Raw genomic sequence first — 19251 nt, forward strand, 5'->3', positions numbered from 1 at the left:
ATAAATAAATAAATAAATAAATAAATAAATAAATAAATAAATAAATAGAAAGGAATACAAACCTAACAGCAAAGAAAGTTATCAAATCAGAGGGGAAGAGAACACAAAAAGAAAGGAACAGAGAAAAACTACAGAAACAACCAGAAAACAATGAACAAAATGGCAATAAGCAAATACTTAACAGTGATTACTTTAAATGTGAATGGACTACATGCTCCAATCAAAATGTGGGAATAGCAGTTCTAGTCTGAAACTTACATGAACTGAACTGAAGAAATATCTAAAAACTGTATGTTACCGAAGCTGAATCAAGAAGAAATAAGGAACAGGATTAGCTCATTGTGCATTAAAAAGTTTTAATTAGTATTTCAGACAAAATGCCCACACACAGACATACCCTCCCACACAAAAGTAGTTTAACTGGAGATTCCTACCAAATATTTATGAAAAAAAAAAAAGAAAAAAACCTTCTGCTTTACATAGTTTATTCCAAAAAAACAGAATGATAGAACAATCCTTAACCAAAAAAACAAACACAGCGAAAGATGCTCACACAGCAAAAAATACTCACTGGTATCTTAGGAATTCTATATATTAACAATTAAAAACAAATTCCTATTGTAAAAATGCTATAAAAGTGGGTGGAAAAATACAAGATTATAATTTCTATTGTATTATATTCTTTATTTCATGTTTAGTTTCCCTTTTCTTTAAGTGTTTGTAGCTGTATAATTCCCAGGAAAAAGATAAAGGAAGTAACATTAATCGAGTGCCTTTATTCTTCAAATACTGTTTGGTTATTTAAATTCAATATTTTATTTATTTAACACAGTATCTCAATGTGGGCATCATTACTTCCTTTAACAATATGAATATTGATGGGTTTTTTAATTTGTGAAGTATCATAAAAATGTTCAAAAAATTGATAATCTACACAATTTTGATACATATCAGCATAATTTATATTCTGGGGTAAAATGATCTTACACACCTGTAAGAGAGTTGCTGAAGATAGATGATAATTCTTTACAGAAACAACACATACAACATAATTTAGTATGAAGAGAAATTTAAATGAGAGAAAGTATATTTGCATTTGTTAAATAGTAGGTTGCTGCTTCCTGCATTGGTAAATTAAGCTGTGCTCTATAATCAATGTTAGCAATACATTTAGAAAGAAAGTGAAGTGTGTTACTCACCAGGTAGGAGAAAATTTCTACAAAACATACACCCACTATGTTATTTATTGACTAAATAAAACAATAAATATCAAGCAGTTACTGCATCCACATCAATTTACCACCATTTATCTCACAATCACTGTGATTTACTAATAAGCTACACTGAAATCACCAAAGCAGAGAGAAATTTTCGTACACAAATGTGAATCACTTACTCTTTTTAATTTGACAAGGAGTTTGATATACTTAAGTAATGTCAAGATTTTACACAGATGAATTTGTCTTATACCTTCTACCTCAGATTTCAAAGTCACTCGGTCCACAATAGCTGATTGTCATTAAACATTAGTATAAGCACCATAACTATGATTTTCAAATTCCATTAAAAACATAATTATTTCGATCTTGCTAAATTACTGCAAGTGGTATAGAGACTCAGCTTTATGTGTAGAAGTGTGTTAGCACAGAGTGAGGGGTAAGGTGACTCATCTATTCCTCCTTTGGCACACCACCACTGGGTATTATTTGTAAGTCAGAAGTAGAGCTAAATACTGGTTTGAAAGGATGGGTAAACTGTCTTCTGATTACAAATATTACTTGGTTCATATCAGCTGCTCAAGAAATATTTGCTGCATGAATGACTATACCCAGACATTGTGGTCAGCAAAATAAGTCCAAATTAGACAAGGCACTTTCCTAAGCCAATATCTTTAACACACACAAAATGTACCAACTAGGCATATAAATAACATGCCCATAGAACAGAGAAGGATGTAAATAGTTTTGATAAGAGTTGTGAAGAGATAGGGGAAAAAAATCAAAGACTGTATTGTAGAGAGAATTATTCTGCTTAATCTTGAAGAATGTATTAATTCACACATTCACCCTTTTAATAAACACATCCTAAGTATATATAAACATGGGCACATAGGCACTGTCCTGGGAGAGTATAAAGTATGGTGACTTTAAAGTGATGAGCAGTAACACAAACATGTTACCTGACCTCATGGAGCTTACAGTATAATAAGGAAGGGTAGAGCATCCAGAAATCATCCAAATATATAATTTTAAAATACTAAAATAAGTTAGGATAGGGGGAGACAAGAAAGTGAGAAGGCTTACTGGGCTTTTCAGACAAAATGACTGATCCACCACGTACAAAAGGTGAAAAAAACACATTTTGAATTCTGGGTTCCCTATCACGTGTCAGGTTCATTGAAATGAGTGATGGGAAGAGATACTGGAGGGAATAGCAGAAGTTAAATCCTAATTCGTCATATATTCCATTTTAAAGCATTTAATTTGGAAATGACAGTGAGTTTAAGTGGTCCAAGCATTAAATAAGTTAAGGCTTTTTCAAAGAAACCAACAGGCCATGAGCAATGGGTCCAAAGCATTGAACCAAGCAACCTTGAAATTTTTTTTCTCTTACACAGACTCTGTCAGTCAATGCAAACTAAACAGGTAAAATAGAGTTTATTTAGAGTTGTCATCAGTGCTAAAAACAAAGCCTCCCCAAACCAAAGCTATATCCCATAGAAGGAGAGCAGGAATGTTCTCACTGGGTTTGAGTCCAAGTATAACGTAGAGCCCAGACTGATAAAACAATAACTAGGATATATTTGTAAAGCAGTAAGAATATGGAATATACGTTTTGAAAGTCCTCTGCAGTAAATGTAAGCAGCTTTGTTGTTTTTATCATGGACTGGCTGTTTTCTCTAAGGAAGGTCCTAGTAAATGGAAAGGTCTCTTTTATGCTCATATTTAATCATTTTAATTACAGAACTGCAAAGTTTAAATGGATAAACACAACTCCAAGGATTTGCTAAACTTTATTGCTATTCACAGAATTGCAAAATGTTTCAACTTGGAAATAATTTTAATATAGTCTTTTCTCACTTGAAGAAACTGAGGCATGGAGAGTAGAAGTAATTTACTCAGAATCAAACAGAGAAAATGACAGTCTAGAATATGAGCTAGATCTCCCTACATCTCAACTGCCTGCTGGAACATCAGATCATGAAAAAAATAAAACAGGGCTTCCCTGGTAGCGCAGTGGTTGAGAGTCCGCCTGCCGATGCAGGGGACACGGGTTCGTGCCCCGGTCCGGGAAGATCCCACGTGCAGCGGAGTGGCTGGGCCCGTGAGCCATGGCCGCTGAGCCTGCGCGTCCGGAGCCTGTGCTCCGCAACGGGAGAGGCCACAACAGTGAGAGGCCCGTGTACCGCAAAAAAAGAAAAACAAAAGAAAAATAAAACAAACCAGATTTTATCCCTATTTTAAGAGCATACATTTAAAGTTCAACTTCCAAGGAACATAATCAAAGAATAACTCTTCTAAAGAAGTGACGTGGTAAAAAGGGCTTTGGTTCAGGAACCATAAGATCTTTGGTCTTTTTTGTCTCAGTCAGTTTATCCTTGTAATATTAGGGAAGTTCTTTCAAATGATCCCCAGTTCACACTCTTTACATGATGGGTATGAGCTATGAAGAAAGGGAAGAGAAATATATATACAGATGACCTATGAATAACATGGGGGTTAAGATCACCTACCCTCCAGAGAGTTGAAAATCTTACAGTCAGCCCTCTGTATCCAAGGTTCTGCATCTGTAGATTCACCCCAACCACAGATTGTGTAGTTCTCAATATTTACTATTGAAACAAATTTGTGTATGACTGGACTCACACAGTTCAAAACCCATGTTGTTCAAGGGTCAACTGTGTGTGTGTGTGTGTGCGTGTGTGTGTATATATATATATAAAATACCCATACATATATATGTATACATTATACATATATATATAATACACATACATATATACATATATATGGTTCTTCATATGGTGTTTAGCTTTACGTATATATGTTTTACTACATATATATGTTTTACACATGTGTATATACACAATTATAGCATTATACAGCAATATATGTAATGCTAAACATTATTTTAGGACATTTACATCCACTTAACTGTGTACTCACCTATATCCATTTAACTTTTACAAAACACCATGACAAATGAAGCACATCTAAGGTGTTGATGATACACTCTGTGTGTTGGGGTGACAGATGGCAAGGGCAGAATCAAAGTGACAAGTAAGGAGGCCAGTACAATAATCCAACAGACAGATAATGGTCCTTAGATGAATGTGGTAGAGTGGAAGTGATATCAAATTACTGAAGGGTTGGAGTTTCTACATTTTGAAAACAATGCTGACAACTGGAGCTGATGGACGGGCAGCATCTTGTAGGATATATCTCCTTTCTAGACCGCCTGGTAGCTATGCTAGAATGTGAAGCATGCAAGATTAGAGGCAAATGGTCCAAGCTTCTCCACGCTTCCTGTGGACACTTGTCACTTAGTATCTTAGTATCTCTGGTGTTATTTCCCATGTAAAATTTGAAAGATAATTCCTGTATCACAAAGTTACTTGTGAATCAAATGAGATTACGTATAAACAAGTGCTTTAAGCCCCTTTTCATAAAAAACAAACAACAGATAACATTTATTAGGTGGTGAGCATGCACCAGACAGTGTACAGGTGCTTCACATATAATTAAATCCTCAAACTCTTTCAGAAAGTTTCTGCAATTATCTCTTATTTTATTCACAAGGAAGCAAAGGCTTTAAGATTTTAATTAACTTGTCTAAGACCCTATAAATTATATATGGTGTGACTAGAGATATTTAACACTCTACACATGGTAAAATTCAATGTTACAGTCCATTTTCTTTAAAATATAAAACCACAGAAAAAGCAGTACAGAAAGGCAAGAGATATGTAGCCACAAAACAAGTAGATAACACCAAGTGTTTCAGAACTAGTCATAGGCTTGAGAAGCCATTTTATTTCTCAAACTCATGACTAGTTCTTCACAAAGAAGAGGCTACAAAAGAAATGTAACTGATCCCAAAGTGCATTTCCTGACCATGTTTAAATGCATCCATAAGGAATGTGGACATCGTTCAAGCAGCACAAGTAGAGAGGAGTAAGGTCCTTGCCAAGGGACCTGGAAAGTTAAAGAGAATCTTACCCAGCAGAGACTTCTGATAGAGGTTAACTGATTATTTCGGTATGCCACTGACTCTACTCATTCTAGGAGAAGGCACCTGAATTCACTCTACGAAGACAAAGTTCATAGTATGTATCATTTTCATTCAGAAATGTTTTTAATAATAGGCAAGAGCAAAGCCTGACAGAGATGATCATTAAAAAGATGAAGAAGTGAAATTTAATTTGACTAAGAGACATAGGGTGGATTCAATGTTGAACAACAGACACAGAGTTTTGATACATAAGATAAGGAATTAATGCCTTAAATATAAATACTTATAGAGATTTTCCTATTTTTTTATAGTATTTCTTTAAAATTCCATGTGGCAAAACCAATACTGTGAACTAAATTTAAGCTGCTGTCAATGCAAGAGGAATGCTCCAAACTGAGGGCTTCAGATCTTGGATAAACAATCCAATCAATAGTTCTTTAGTTTTTATTTTTTTCCCCCCATCAGTACATATAAAGGAAATCTTGACCAGAAGAGAAGGCATAAATAATAGTAAATTTAGAAATGAGTGCATATAATTGTGTTTGTATATATACAGATACATATGCATTTAGATGTATGTATATAATTATATACCCATATGCATGAATATCTAATCAAGATATGCTTTTATCTCAACTGTGGCATTTATTCATACTTCATAGCATATTTTATATGCAAATATATGGTGAATTCTATTTATTTCAAGGAAAGCAACTACATTTTAACCTAAGGATAAACCTTAGCTTTCTTATGGCAAAGTAAATTAAAAGCTTTGCTTGAGACAAGCCACATAAGTGGCTATTATCTTAAACTATGCAGGCTTTCTGATGAGGCAGAAAAATGGGAAAACATAGATGAAGGAGAGAAAAACTAAATATTTCTAAGGTCCACAGAAATACTCATTATAACAAAAAAAAATTTTTTTTTAAAAAAAAACCTCCAATAATCCCAGTGGAAATAAAATGATGAGATAAATTGAACAGACATCATGATTTCATTATCTGGCATTGAAAATGTAATCAGCATTGCATGAGTTATATATATTTTGTTTGTAAACAAAGTGAAACTGGAAATTGAGACCAGTTTTTGGACACTGTATGTCAAGGACAATTTTAATAGGTATACAAAAAATGGAAATAAACACATTTACCTTCATCTCCTAACTTACACTACACAGGTAGATGCTGTTAAAAATAGTCATTTGTATGTTCATCAAACAGCTGACTTGCAAATTCCATGAGGAGACATACTCTTGGCAGAACCCACATGCTTGCTGACTGACCCCCCAACCTACACACACAGAGTTCTGTCTGATGCACAGTCAAGGGTAACCCTGGGAATGTGTCCTGCTGACAGACTCTCTCAGGTCCCAGGCAATGGGACTCACTGAGGAAAACAGAGATGGCTTCTTCCTACCACCAGGTCCTCTGGGCAAGCAAAAATCTCAAGCCTAGCCACAAAAGAACACTGAGAGAGCATGAAAGATGTGCAGAAGTGTCATGTTTACTGTTTATTTCCATACACATATATGTGTATATATATGAAAAATATATACATATTTTTAATTTGGGATATTTCTTAAGTACGAGCAAATACAAAAATTCATACCATCACTAGTGGGTAGGGATTGCAAGCCAGATGTTAACCCCTACTCAGATTTTCAGACTATGGGATGCAGATATCCTAGTTGATACATGGTATTTATTACAGAATTGCTCCCCTCTCCTTCTCAAACAACACTTTAAAAGATGCCCACGAATTCTGAATAAATATTGTAATTTGGATACATCACCTTTCCTTCCGGAGTCCTGGTAAAAAAAAAAAAAAAAGGATTGTAAAATATGAAACATTTCATCAGCTACAGATCTGGGCACCACACACATGCTGGAAATTTTAAGGCATTTCTAGATGAAGAACAAATAAGAACTGAGTAAGAAAGGAACACTCAGCTATTTGATGCAAGTGGAAAGCAGTTTCCCTAAGAAGTAAAAAGAGACTACTTACCACAAGTAAACTAGAAACTAGAAACTAAGGTGGGCACTAAAGATAATAAGAGAATTCTTTCAAGGTCGTTGGAGAGGACACCAGCACTGTAAGCCACAGGACATGGGATGCCACCGGAGACTTTCATCAGCTGATTCTTCTTTTTTTTTTTTTTTTTTTTTAATTTTTATTGGAGTATAGTTGATTTACAATGCTGTGTTAGTTTCAGGTGTACAGCAAATTGAATCAGTTATACATATACCTATATGCACCCTTTTTTTAAGATTCTTTTCCCATATAGGCCATTACAGAGTACTGAGTAGAGTTCCCTGTGCTATACAGTAGGTCCTTATTAGTTATCTATTTTATTTATAGTAGTGTGTATATGTCAATCCCAATTTCCCAATTTATCCCTCCCATGCCCCTTACCCCCTGGTAACCATAGTTTGTCTTCTACGTCTGTGACTCTACTTCTGTTTTGTAGATAGGTTCATTTGTACCCTTTTTTAGATTCCACACATAAGCAATATCATATGATATTTGTCTTTCTCTGTCTGACTTACTTCCCTCAGTGTGACAGTCTCCAGGTCCATCCATATCAACTGATTCTTTTTTTTTTTTTTTTAAGAAATTTGGAATATTTTCCTGTTCAGAATTTCCTCATTTTTTTCTTTTTTGTTAATTTATTTATTTTTGGCCACACTGTGTGGCATGTTGGATCTCAGTTTCCCGATCAGGGTTCGAACCCATGCCCCCTGCACTGGGAGCACGGACTCTTAACCACTGGACAGCCAGGGAAGTCCCAATATCAGCTGATTCTTGATAAACACATTTGTGATGCCCCCATCATCCTCACCTTTTGCCTTCTGGTGTTCATACCCTTGTGTGTTCCACTCCCATTAAGTGTGGGTGGGACCTGTTACTTGCAAAGATGACAAGATGTATGTGATTATGTTACATAAGATTGCAGCATCCTGTCTGGTTGAAATCTTTCTCTTTCTTTCCATGGCTGGCAGAAAGGAGGCAGGTAGCAATGTTCGGAAACCCTACATGGCAAGGAACTGCAGAGGGTGTCTAGTTGCTGAAGGGGGCCTCCAGGTGACAGCCAGCAAAAAACCAAAACTCTCAGTAATGCAACCACTAGGAGCCGAATACTGCCAACAACCACACAAGAAGGGAAGCAGTTCCTTCCCCAACCAAGCCTCCTGGTGAGAACTCTGCCTTGACCAACAACTTGATTGCAGCCTTATGCTACCCTAAACAGAGAAACCTGCTAAACTATGCCTCTCATGACCCTCAGAAACTATGAGATGATAGATGTATGTTTTTAAAATTGCTAACTTTGTGGTAGTATTGATCACAGCAATAGGTAACTAATAGAAGCAAACAACTTTAGACAACTGCTAATTTGTAATCTCAACATTAATAGGACAGCATTAATGACACCAGTTTAGTCATAACAAATAAACAGTTTGAGAACTTGACAGTTCCTGAAACTTCATAGAAATGGCACAATTGAGACATTAAAAACCACAAATGATTTTGAAATAATACGAAAATTTGTTCAGGATGTATTCATGAATTTACAAGCTATCTCTATCTATCTATATGAATAGAAAGATTCCGGGAATATATGCACTACCAGTTGACAATGCTTCTCTCCATGGTAGGAATATAAGTGATTTCTCCATTGGCTTTTATATTTTTATCAAATTGAAAGATACATATTTCCTTTGCAGTTTCCCTAACTTCCTGATTGATTTTTCTTTTTAATTTGTACACAATTAAAATTTCCTCTTTGTGGTATATAGTTGCATGGGTTTTTACAAATGCATTTGTCATGTATCATGGCCTTTGTAGTCAACACAGTCCTACAACTCCAAGCTCTGGCAACCACTTACCTGTTTCCATCCCTATCACTTTCATTTTGCCTGAAAATGAAATGCCTTTCATTTTCAGTAAAATGCCTTTACGTTTCATCTATGGTGTTCATGAATAAGTAAATAGACTGTTAACTACTAACCTAATGGCTTAAAGTAGCACACAGTTTTTTTAATAGATATCAGAGGTCCAAAATGGGTCTCACTGGGCTAAAATCAACATGTTAGCAATGCTGCATTTCTCTCTGGAGCCTCTAGGAGAGAATCCATTTTCACTTCAAAAAGCCACCCACATTCCTTGGCCTGTGGCCATCTCCTTCCCTTTTCGAAGTCAACTATGTCAAGCTGAGTCCATCTCACACTTGGTAGTTCTCTGGTCTGACTTCCAGCTTCTCTTCCGTTTTTATGTACTCTTGTCCATACCATCAGCCCACCTGGATAATCCAGGATAATTTTCCTATTTTAAAGTCAGTGCATTAGCAACTTTAATTCCATCTGAAACCTTAATACCCCTTTGCCATGTAAACTACCGTATTCACAGACTTCAGGCATTAGGATGTAGATATCTTTGGGCAATTATTATTCTGTTCACCACAGTGCTGTTTCCAGTTTTTGATGATCATAAATAAAGCTGTGTGAACATAAATTTCAGAATTCACTGGGTTAATACCTATGTGTCAGATTTGGGTCATATGACAACTATGATCTTTAAAAGATAAATTTGATGTTGAAGTACTAGTTTTAAAAAAAAAAACTACCAAATTGTCTTCCAAAGTGACTGTCTCATTTCAAATTCCCATTAGCAATGCATGAGAGCTGCTCCCCATCCTCATAAACATTTGATATTACCAGTTTTTAAAATTCTAAAACATTCTAATATGTGTATAGTGGTATCTCACTGTGGTTTTAATTTGCATTATTCTAGTGACTAATGATATCAACTATCTTTTCATGTGCTTATTTGCCAAATATATGTAAATGTCTGTTCAAGTGTTGTGAATATTTTTTATTGTGCTGTTGGTTTTGTATTATTAAGTTTGGGGAGTTTTTATATCTTCTCAGTATAAGTAATTCATCAGATAAGTGATTTGCAAACGTTTTCTTCATTCCACAGGTTGTCTTTTCATTTGCATAACAATGTCTTTCAAAGAGCAAAATATTTTAAAGTTTGATTGAGTCCAATTAATCAACATTTCCTTTTATGGATCATGCTTTTGATTTCTAAAAGTTCTTTAATGAACCCATTGCAACACGGACTTCTACGTTTTCTTCAAGATTTATCATTTTATATGTTATATTTAGATCCATGATCTATTTTGAGGTTTTTTTTGTTTTGCTTGTAAGGAATGAAACAAACTCATTATTTGAAAAGGCTGTCTATCCTTTCTCTATTGAATTCCTTTTACACCTTTGTCAAAAATAAGTTGAGGGCTTCCCTGGTGGCGCAGTGGTTGAGAGTCCGCCTGCCGATGCAGGGGACACGGGTTCGTGCCCCGGTCCGGGAAGATCCCACATGCCATGGAGCGGCTGGGCCCGTGAGCCATGGCCGCTGAGCCTGCGCATCCAGAACCTGTGCTCCGCAGCGGAAGAAGCCACAACAGTAAGAGGCCCGCGTACCGCAAAAATAAATAAATAAATAAAATAAGTTGAATATATTCATATGGGTATACTTCCAGGCTCTTAACTCTGTTTCACTGATCTATGTGTCTATCCTTCTGACAATACCACGCTGTCTCATTTATAGTAGCTTTACAGTAATTCTTAAAATTGGGTAAGGTGGGGCCTATGACTTTGTTCTTCATTTTCAGAATTTTAGAGCCTCAGAATTGTCTGTTTTAGTTCCTTTCTTTCTCTTTCCATAGAAATTCTAGGATTGGCTTCTCAATATCTAGAAAAACTTTGGTGGGGTTTCCATTGAGAGTACCTTGAATCTAGAAATCAAATTGTTAGAGATGACATCTCAACAAAATTGAATCTTCCAATTAATAGTCTCTTAATTTAGGACTTCTTTGATTTTTTTTAATCAGTGTTTTGTAGTTTTCCACATACAAATTATGCAGATAATGTGAGACTCATATATAAGCATTTAATTTTTGGTGCTATTTTAAATGGTATTTTTAAATTCTAATTTCCGCTTATTCATCACAGTTATATAAGTATACGGTTGTGACATATATACATATATATTCTACAATACGGTTAAATTCACTTATTAGTTCTAGGAGTTCTTTTATAGATTATTTGGTGTTTTCTGCTTAGACAATTCAATTCTCAGGACGATTTTTTAAATTTTTTAATTGAGGTAATATTGGTTTATAATATATAAGTTTCATATGTACAACCTTATGTTTCTACTTCTGTATATACTTCACTGGGCTCCCCACCAAAAATTTAGTTTCTATTCGCCACACGTAGTTGATCCCCTTTAGCCATTTTGCCCTCCCCGCTGTCCCTTACCCTCCAATAACTGCTACGCTGTTCTCTGTATCTACCTGTTTGTTTGGTTTGGTTTGTTCATTTATTTTGTTTCTTTGTTTGCTTGTTTGTTTTTATTCCACATTATGAGTGAAATCATATACGGTATTTGTCTTGCTACATCTGACTTATTTCACTTAGCATAATACTCTCAAGATCCATCCATGTTGTTGCAAAGGGCAAGATTTCATCTTTTTTATGACTGAGTAGTATTCCATTGTGTGTGTGTGTGTGTGTGTGTGTGTGTGTGTGTGTATACAGATATGATATAGATATATACCATATCTTCTTAATCCATTCATTGAAATATACTTTTGAGTTGGTATTATTTATTCTTTAAGTATATAATAGACTTTACCATGATACTGTTTGGGCCTGGAGGGTTTTTTTTTAAGATTTAATTACAAACTTTATTTTATAATATACTCAAAAAGATTCAGATCCTCTCTAATGAGATTTTAAAGAATATTCTCAGGCTCAATTCATTGATTCCATTAGCAAATATGTACTATATTCTGTTCTGTTGCTAATACTGTATCCTATTTACAACAGGACTAAGAGAGAGTCCCTCTCTTCCAAATTTTTGCATATATTGTATGAAGAAAGATCTACTGAAAATGAAATATTTAGAGTTAAAGAATATTTCCAAAATGAGTAATATATTTGCTGATACCAATGGCCTATCGATCCTATGATCTTGATAGGAAGAAAATAAAAGTGTGTCTAAAATGATACAGAAGGGATTTGGGATTTTTGAAATAGAGGAGAGGAATTGACTAAGTACCAATTCTTTCCAAGGCACTGTGATGTTAGTGGAAGTTAACTGCTCAAACAAAAACAGAAGCATAGCCAAAACACTGAGTTACCTCCATTTCACATGGAATTCCAATTCCTAAGCTATTTAGTAATTTGCCCTAACACCACAAGACCAAATAGCAGAAAACTGAAGTTTTAGCTTATTTCAGTAGTGTTAAAGCTCCTGCTCTTTACTTACATGATATTAGCAGACTGTTTCTAAATGGAGAAAATTAATTCACTTCTTAATTCTATTTGCCATTACTAAAAGAGGAAGCATATCCACACCCATGTTACTCTATAGAAACTGTGACTGAAGAATAGCTCAAGGCTATATGCATGTGGGCTCAAGTTAGCACAATGACTGTGACAGGAAGATACCTTCCTGCTTCACGTATGTGCCTCCATCATGTGTGTGCTTTGATGCCTTCATGTCAAGTAGGAGGACCAAAACATGCCAAACTGGCCAAATTTTATTTCTAACATATTTCACTACCATAAGCCAAAGTATGAAAGCATTCTGAAGAGATTTTAACAGGTTTTCAATTGTGAGCAAGCGACTAAGTGTTTCAAGATCTCCACCTTGACTGCCCAGAAGGCAAACCTTAAAAAGAATATTCAGTAATTGATCATTGAAACTGAGTATTGTACACTGCTGAAATAACCAAAAATAACTATAAGAATGGAAAAGTTACTTCTCTGACTCAGTGTGCATCTTTTCTGTGGAGATCACTCAGTACGTTCATTTTTGGTGTGTGGAACTGGCTAAGAAAGTTAAGTACAGTTCAACAGGTGTAGGGCTAAGTTTCACAAAGAAGTTAAAACAATGTTTCAGAAACTCACATCTACACATTCCAGTTACATCAAGCACCTAACAGTATTTTTGTGACATTCTCTTACTTCTCATTTCCCATACCAAGCGCAAACTTTAATTTCAAGCTTTTCCATTTTGAGGTATATGTCTGTGACTTGGATAATGACTAAAGAATTCTAAAATGCAGTTGTCCTAATTAAAGTTCAAAGCTTTTGCACAGCAAAGGAAACCACTGACAAAACAGAAAGACAACCTACTGAATGTGAGAAAATATTTGCAAACGATATGACTGATAAGGGATTAATATCCAACATATATAAACAGCTCATACAACTCAACATCAAAAAGACAAACAACCCAGAATCTCCCAGCAGTCTAGTGGTTAAGACTCCACAACTCCAATGCAGGGGGCGTGGGTTCGATCCCTTGTCAGGGAGCTAAGATCCCACATGTCACATGGTGTGCCCCCCACCAAAAAAGAAAAAAAAGATTAAAAAATGGGCAGAAGAACTGAATAGACATTTTCCCAAAGAGGACATGTAGATGGCAAACAGGCACATGAAAAGCTGCTCAACATCACTAATCATCAGGGAAATGCAAATCAAAACCACAGTGAGCTATCACCTCATACCTCTCAGGATGGCCATCATCAAAAAGAACAAAAATAAGAAACGCTGGTGAGGACGTGGAGAAAACAGAGCCCTACACTGTGGGTGGGAATATAAACTGGGGCAGCTACTATGGAAAACAGTATGGAGGCGTCTCAAAAAAATAAAAATAGAACTACCAAATGACTCAGCAACTCTACTCCTGGGTGTATATCCAAAAAAACAAAAACACTAATTCGAAAAGATACATGCACCCCAATGCTCATAGAAGCATTATTTACAATTGCCAAGATATGGAGGCAACCTCAGTGTCCATCAACAGATGAATGGATAAAGAAGATGTGGTATATATATGCAATGGAATATTACTCAGCCATAAAAGAGAACAAAATTTTGCCATTTGCAGCAACATGAATGAACTTGAAGGGCATTATGCTAAGTGAAATAGGTCAGATACAGAAAGACAAATATTGTATATCACTTATCTGTGGAATCTAAAAATTACAAAGAACTAGGGAATGGAACAAAACAAAAGCAGATTCACAGATATAGAGAACAAACCAGTGGTTATCAGTGTGGGAGGGAGGGGCAATATAGGGATGGGGAGTGAGAGGTAATAACTATTGGGTGTAAGATAGGCTCAAGGAAGCATTATACAACACAGGGAATGTAGCCAATAATTTGTAATAAATGGAAAAAGTCCTTTAAAACTGTATTAATTAAATTTTTTTTAATTTTTAAAATTAATAGACATACACAGAAAAAAGTGCAGCTGTCTAGAGAATGAGCTAGCTTCTAACGTGTTAAATAAATAAGAGGGAGTGAGAGGTAGACTGATTTAGACTACCAAGGTGCTCAGAAAAAGCATTGATATGTTGACTCCATATCCTGCCAAGAAGCTGAACATAGATACAACAACTCCAGTCAGCATTCTAGCCAGCAGCTCACTCTTAAAGATACAGAGCTAAACGCAATGGACTTCTGAGGGAAATCTCCAAATAAAATGAGTTTAAAATAAATAAATAAGCAAAAAAGAGAGAGTGTTCAGGAAAACAGAGAGAGAGAAAGGGATTTCAAAGGAATTTATATAAGTGGGGCAGACCTACATTAGGAGGATTTTGAAAGAGGAAGTAACAGGAAAAAGTGCACCCATATTTGACATAATAGGAAGTCAGTACCTAAGTCTAACATTAATTACTTGAGAAATGCTAGTAAAGCACATTCAATATGTATTCAGGAAAATGTCAGAAAAATAGCAAATAAAAGCTGAAAGTGTTTGTTTAAACGTAGTTGGATTATGATATAGAGGAGAACTCCTGTCATCACTCTGAGTCTTTTAATATGATTCAACATTTTTAAAATATTTCCATGTATTATTCTGAAAACAATATTTATCTCTGCATAAATATTAAGCTCTGGCTAGAAATGTGACTGAACTCTCCTGAGTGGTTGGGATAAGAAAGGTATTTTTTGTTTTTCTTGCAAATTTTTGTGCCCATATAATGTACACTCAATAAAGTAGACAAGGTATGACAGTCCATGTTATAAAAAGTTTGCAGTCTCTAATGGGTATTCAGGGTAGGAGTCAGGGTAGAGGTAGAAGGGTGGACAGAATTTAGTAGATTAGGATATGTAAATGTTATAATAGACATATTTATACCTATAGAAAAAGCTATACATGAATGTCATAGGATGTCTAGATTTCTAACTTGGACAACTAGGAGGATAAGTATTGATAGATATCCATAGAGATGAGAAACACAGAATGAATAATATGAAAAGAATCAGGAGACATATCATGGTGTGTGTAGGGAATAGGCACTTGATCAGACTAGAATCAATCAAAACTAGTATTTGAATTTTGAGTGAAGGCATAAAAGAAAAAACTTAAAATAGAAGGCATACATGTATTCCCATGATGATGTCTTTTTGAGATTAATTAATTCTTGCTTGCGGGGTCGCTGGAAATTCACTAAGCCCTGCCCATGTCCCAGCCTGTTTTTCATGTCTACCATTTGATTCTGCGTCAATCAATAATTTCACAGTAAATTATCTTTTTTCCTAAGTCAGCCAACATCGATTCTTATTTTAAACCAAAGATCCATAATAATAATACTATTAATACTAACAATAACAATAGTCTACATTAGTTCAGTAATGCAAAGGACATTTTTAAAGTGACATCTCATAAGGGGTATTTTCAAAGGCATTTTGAATTCCTGAAATTCATGCATTTCCAGATTTGTGAAACAGCAAATGAAACACAAATAGTTTGGACACTCACATTTCAGGGAAGAAATTCTATATGATTCAATTAAGTTCAACAAGCTCCTACTGAGTGACTGTTGTGTTCTTAGGTGCCAGACTGTGTAGACACCAGTCCTGTGTTAAGGGAGAAAAAGGTCTGGATTTGAAACACTATACTTTTGACAAGTTCAGACAGAAGCCAATAATAATTTGCATAAAAACCTTGTTTCAAGGAGGAAAACTGTTCAACAAGGAAGAATATGTGGCATGTAAATGGTGAATAACAGAATGAATAACCAAGTCAAGGGAAGAGAAGTTGCAGGTAGTACTGGAACAGAGACACGAGCATGTCACATTTTAGTGGCATTTAAGAACATCAGAGTAAAGGGATTATTTGACATCTAGTGTCACCTACGCCACTCCCTGATTGGGATACATTTCTCATTGGTACCATAGTGAAAAGGTATTTGTAGATGACTCCAGAGATGAAATCATCATTTCTAGAAGGGTAAGGAGAAGGGCCTGAAACTAAGAGAAGAATCTGTTGTTTGGAGTCACCGTGGAGGTGCTTAGAACGGTCGATAGAGTATATCCTGTGATGAGTCAACCTAGAAGTTGAGGGGTCTAGTCCCCTGTCCACAATACAGGTCAGCTATACAGGTATTCTGGCTTCAGAGCTCTCTGTGGGTTTGGATGAGGCTTTTGATGTTCACACAACTTAACTTCTCCCTCTGCCCAATCCTTCTGTCTTCCTTTCCTGTACATGAAGTTGATTTGAAGAGTACTCCCTAATAAACATCCTGTTCACCACCTCAGAATCTGCTTCCTAGAGAACTGTCCTGCCAGAGATGGGATGCTTCTCCAAACTGGAGCAGAAACTTTTCCAAGGTGGTCATTACTATCTTACTAGATGATCAGTACAAACAACACATTTCAGAGATACTGTCACCCACTTATCCTTTGCGCTTACCACCAGAACACGGTTACCTAGCTTAAGTACTGACTACACTAATAATTTGCATCCCTACGGTTTTAAGTACTGCCTCCCTGAACAAGCCAACCAGTGGAGAAAAAGGGCTAGTTATATTCAGTTTATGGTGCATCAGAAGTGATCATAATTCTGAACCCCTGATAAAACCGAAAGCCCTCGGAATGAACTGGATGCAGTAAACTGACAGTTTTAGAAAGCTTTTGCTCTCAGAGATACTCTCAGCTGTTTCTTCAACAAGTCTGTCAAAGGTACTAAACTGCCTACAAGTTTGAAACCTTCAAACAGGTACTGACAGGAACTGGTAAGGTAGAAATACAGTTGCCAGGGGAACGCCATCTGCTGCCATTTTCCTCACTGCTAATACTTACACAGAAAGACCAAGGAATCTGGTTTATGAGCCAAGATCTTGATGGTTTACAGTGCATGTTGCACATAATTACAGAGCACCAACAGGGTAACAGAAATCTGTGTTTTTCAACTGTTGGAAGTTCGAGGAAGAAAATGTATTACCAAAATGTTCAGTTCCTTCTTAAACTTGATGAAAGGATGCAATCAATGAGGTCATGATAGATTACTCATCAGGTAACTAGAGACTTAATAAGACACATCGTAGAAAAGAAACTGAAGACAGCAGTTAGATTATATATTAGGAAGAAGTCTAGCTGCTATATCAAAGAGAGAAAACTGTTACTTAAATGATATAGCAGTTTATTTTGCTCTCATATAACAGTCTGACAAGGCTAGGGTATTAGGGTCATCCTACTCCTTTTGGTCATGCAGGGACTTAGGATTCTTCTCTTTCCCTGCTTTGCTACTTTTGCATTAGTTATATACATTCTTGTTAGTTAGCCCACCTGAACATTTGTTTCCTAATTTTAAAATGGAGATAAAGATTCCTCATTGGGATGTCATGAAAATTAGCAGAAATAGCTTAAACAAAGCCTGTAGCAAAGAGAGTATGCACAGGTTAATAAATGTTAATCTCATTTACCCTTAGAGATATATTTCTACTAATTATTTAAAACCTATTTCAGGGCTTCCCTGGTGGCGCAGTGGTTGAGAATCCGCCTACCAATGCAGGGGACAAGGGTTCGAGCCCTGGTCCAGAAAGATCCCACATGCCGCGGAGCAACTAAGCCCATGCACCACAACCACTGAAGCCCGCGCACCTAGAGCCCATGCTCTACAACATGAGAAGCCACCACAATGAGAAGCCTGCACACCACAATGAAGAGCAGTCCCTGCTCGCAGCAAATACAGAAAGCCTGCGAGCAGCAACAAAGACCCAACACGGCCAAAAATTAAATAAATAAAATTAAAATTAAAAAAAAAAACCTATTTCAAATGAAAATTTCTTTGTGAAACTTTCTCAGACTTATCTTTGCCAATGTTTTTGGTACCCTTCTGATTTCCCATAGTAATTGGCACAGAACTTTTACATACAGTTGTTGTGTGTATGGGTTGTACACAACTATGATTTCCTGGAAGGCAGAGTGAATGCTTCAGGAGTCTGGGCATCCTAGGCAAATCCATAGTAAGAATATAGATAATATTTACCAGCGCATAAATAAGTCAAATAGGAGAGCTAAAAATGATTCAACTTGAATAATTCCTACTATTTGACAGAAGTGCCTCAAAATGCAAAACTCATCTTTATACACAAAGTAAAGCATTTACTGTTTTCACTTGGAAAACTGATTACAGCCACTTGCCAATTACATGGCTATAAGAAAAAAAAAAGCAAGAATGATTGTTACCAAGGGCTACAAAGGTTTGCAAAACTTTGGTTGTTGGCAGTGTACAGATAGCAAAATATTCGCTCTTGGCGTGATGTAGTGAGAGATTTGTTTAATGGCAATGCTTATTCCACTGAGTGCAAATGGATCTCACAAGGAGGCAACCTGTACTTTTAGAGACTGGACCTCTGTTGCCTTAGATGCTCTGCCAATCCCTGTTTGAGAGCTACCCAGGGCAGGAGGCCTTTATAAACCAAAAGCATCATATATTTTTGGTTTTCTTGATTGCACACTTATCACAGTATCTGCAAGAGCCACAAGTGGTGAAATTTGTACATTTCCATGATTTTTAGTTGTTTCCATTCCTCTTTGGCTGAATTTCTATTACCTCTCTGATCAGCAGGTGGGTTTTCCCCATCTGTAATCATTGCTGTCAGAACCCCATCAAGTGAGGAAGGTTCCCTATGCCTATTCACAAGGAACTTCCACT

The sequence above is a fragment of the Monodon monoceros genome, unplaced genomic scaffold (genome assembly GCF_005190385.1).
Source record: "Monodon monoceros isolate NGI ecotype Baffin Bay Population unplaced genomic scaffold, NGI_Narwhal_1 Super_Scaffold_4, whole genome shotgun sequence".
Lineage (NCBI taxonomy): Eukaryota > Metazoa > Chordata > Mammalia > Artiodactyla > Monodontidae > Monodon > Monodon monoceros.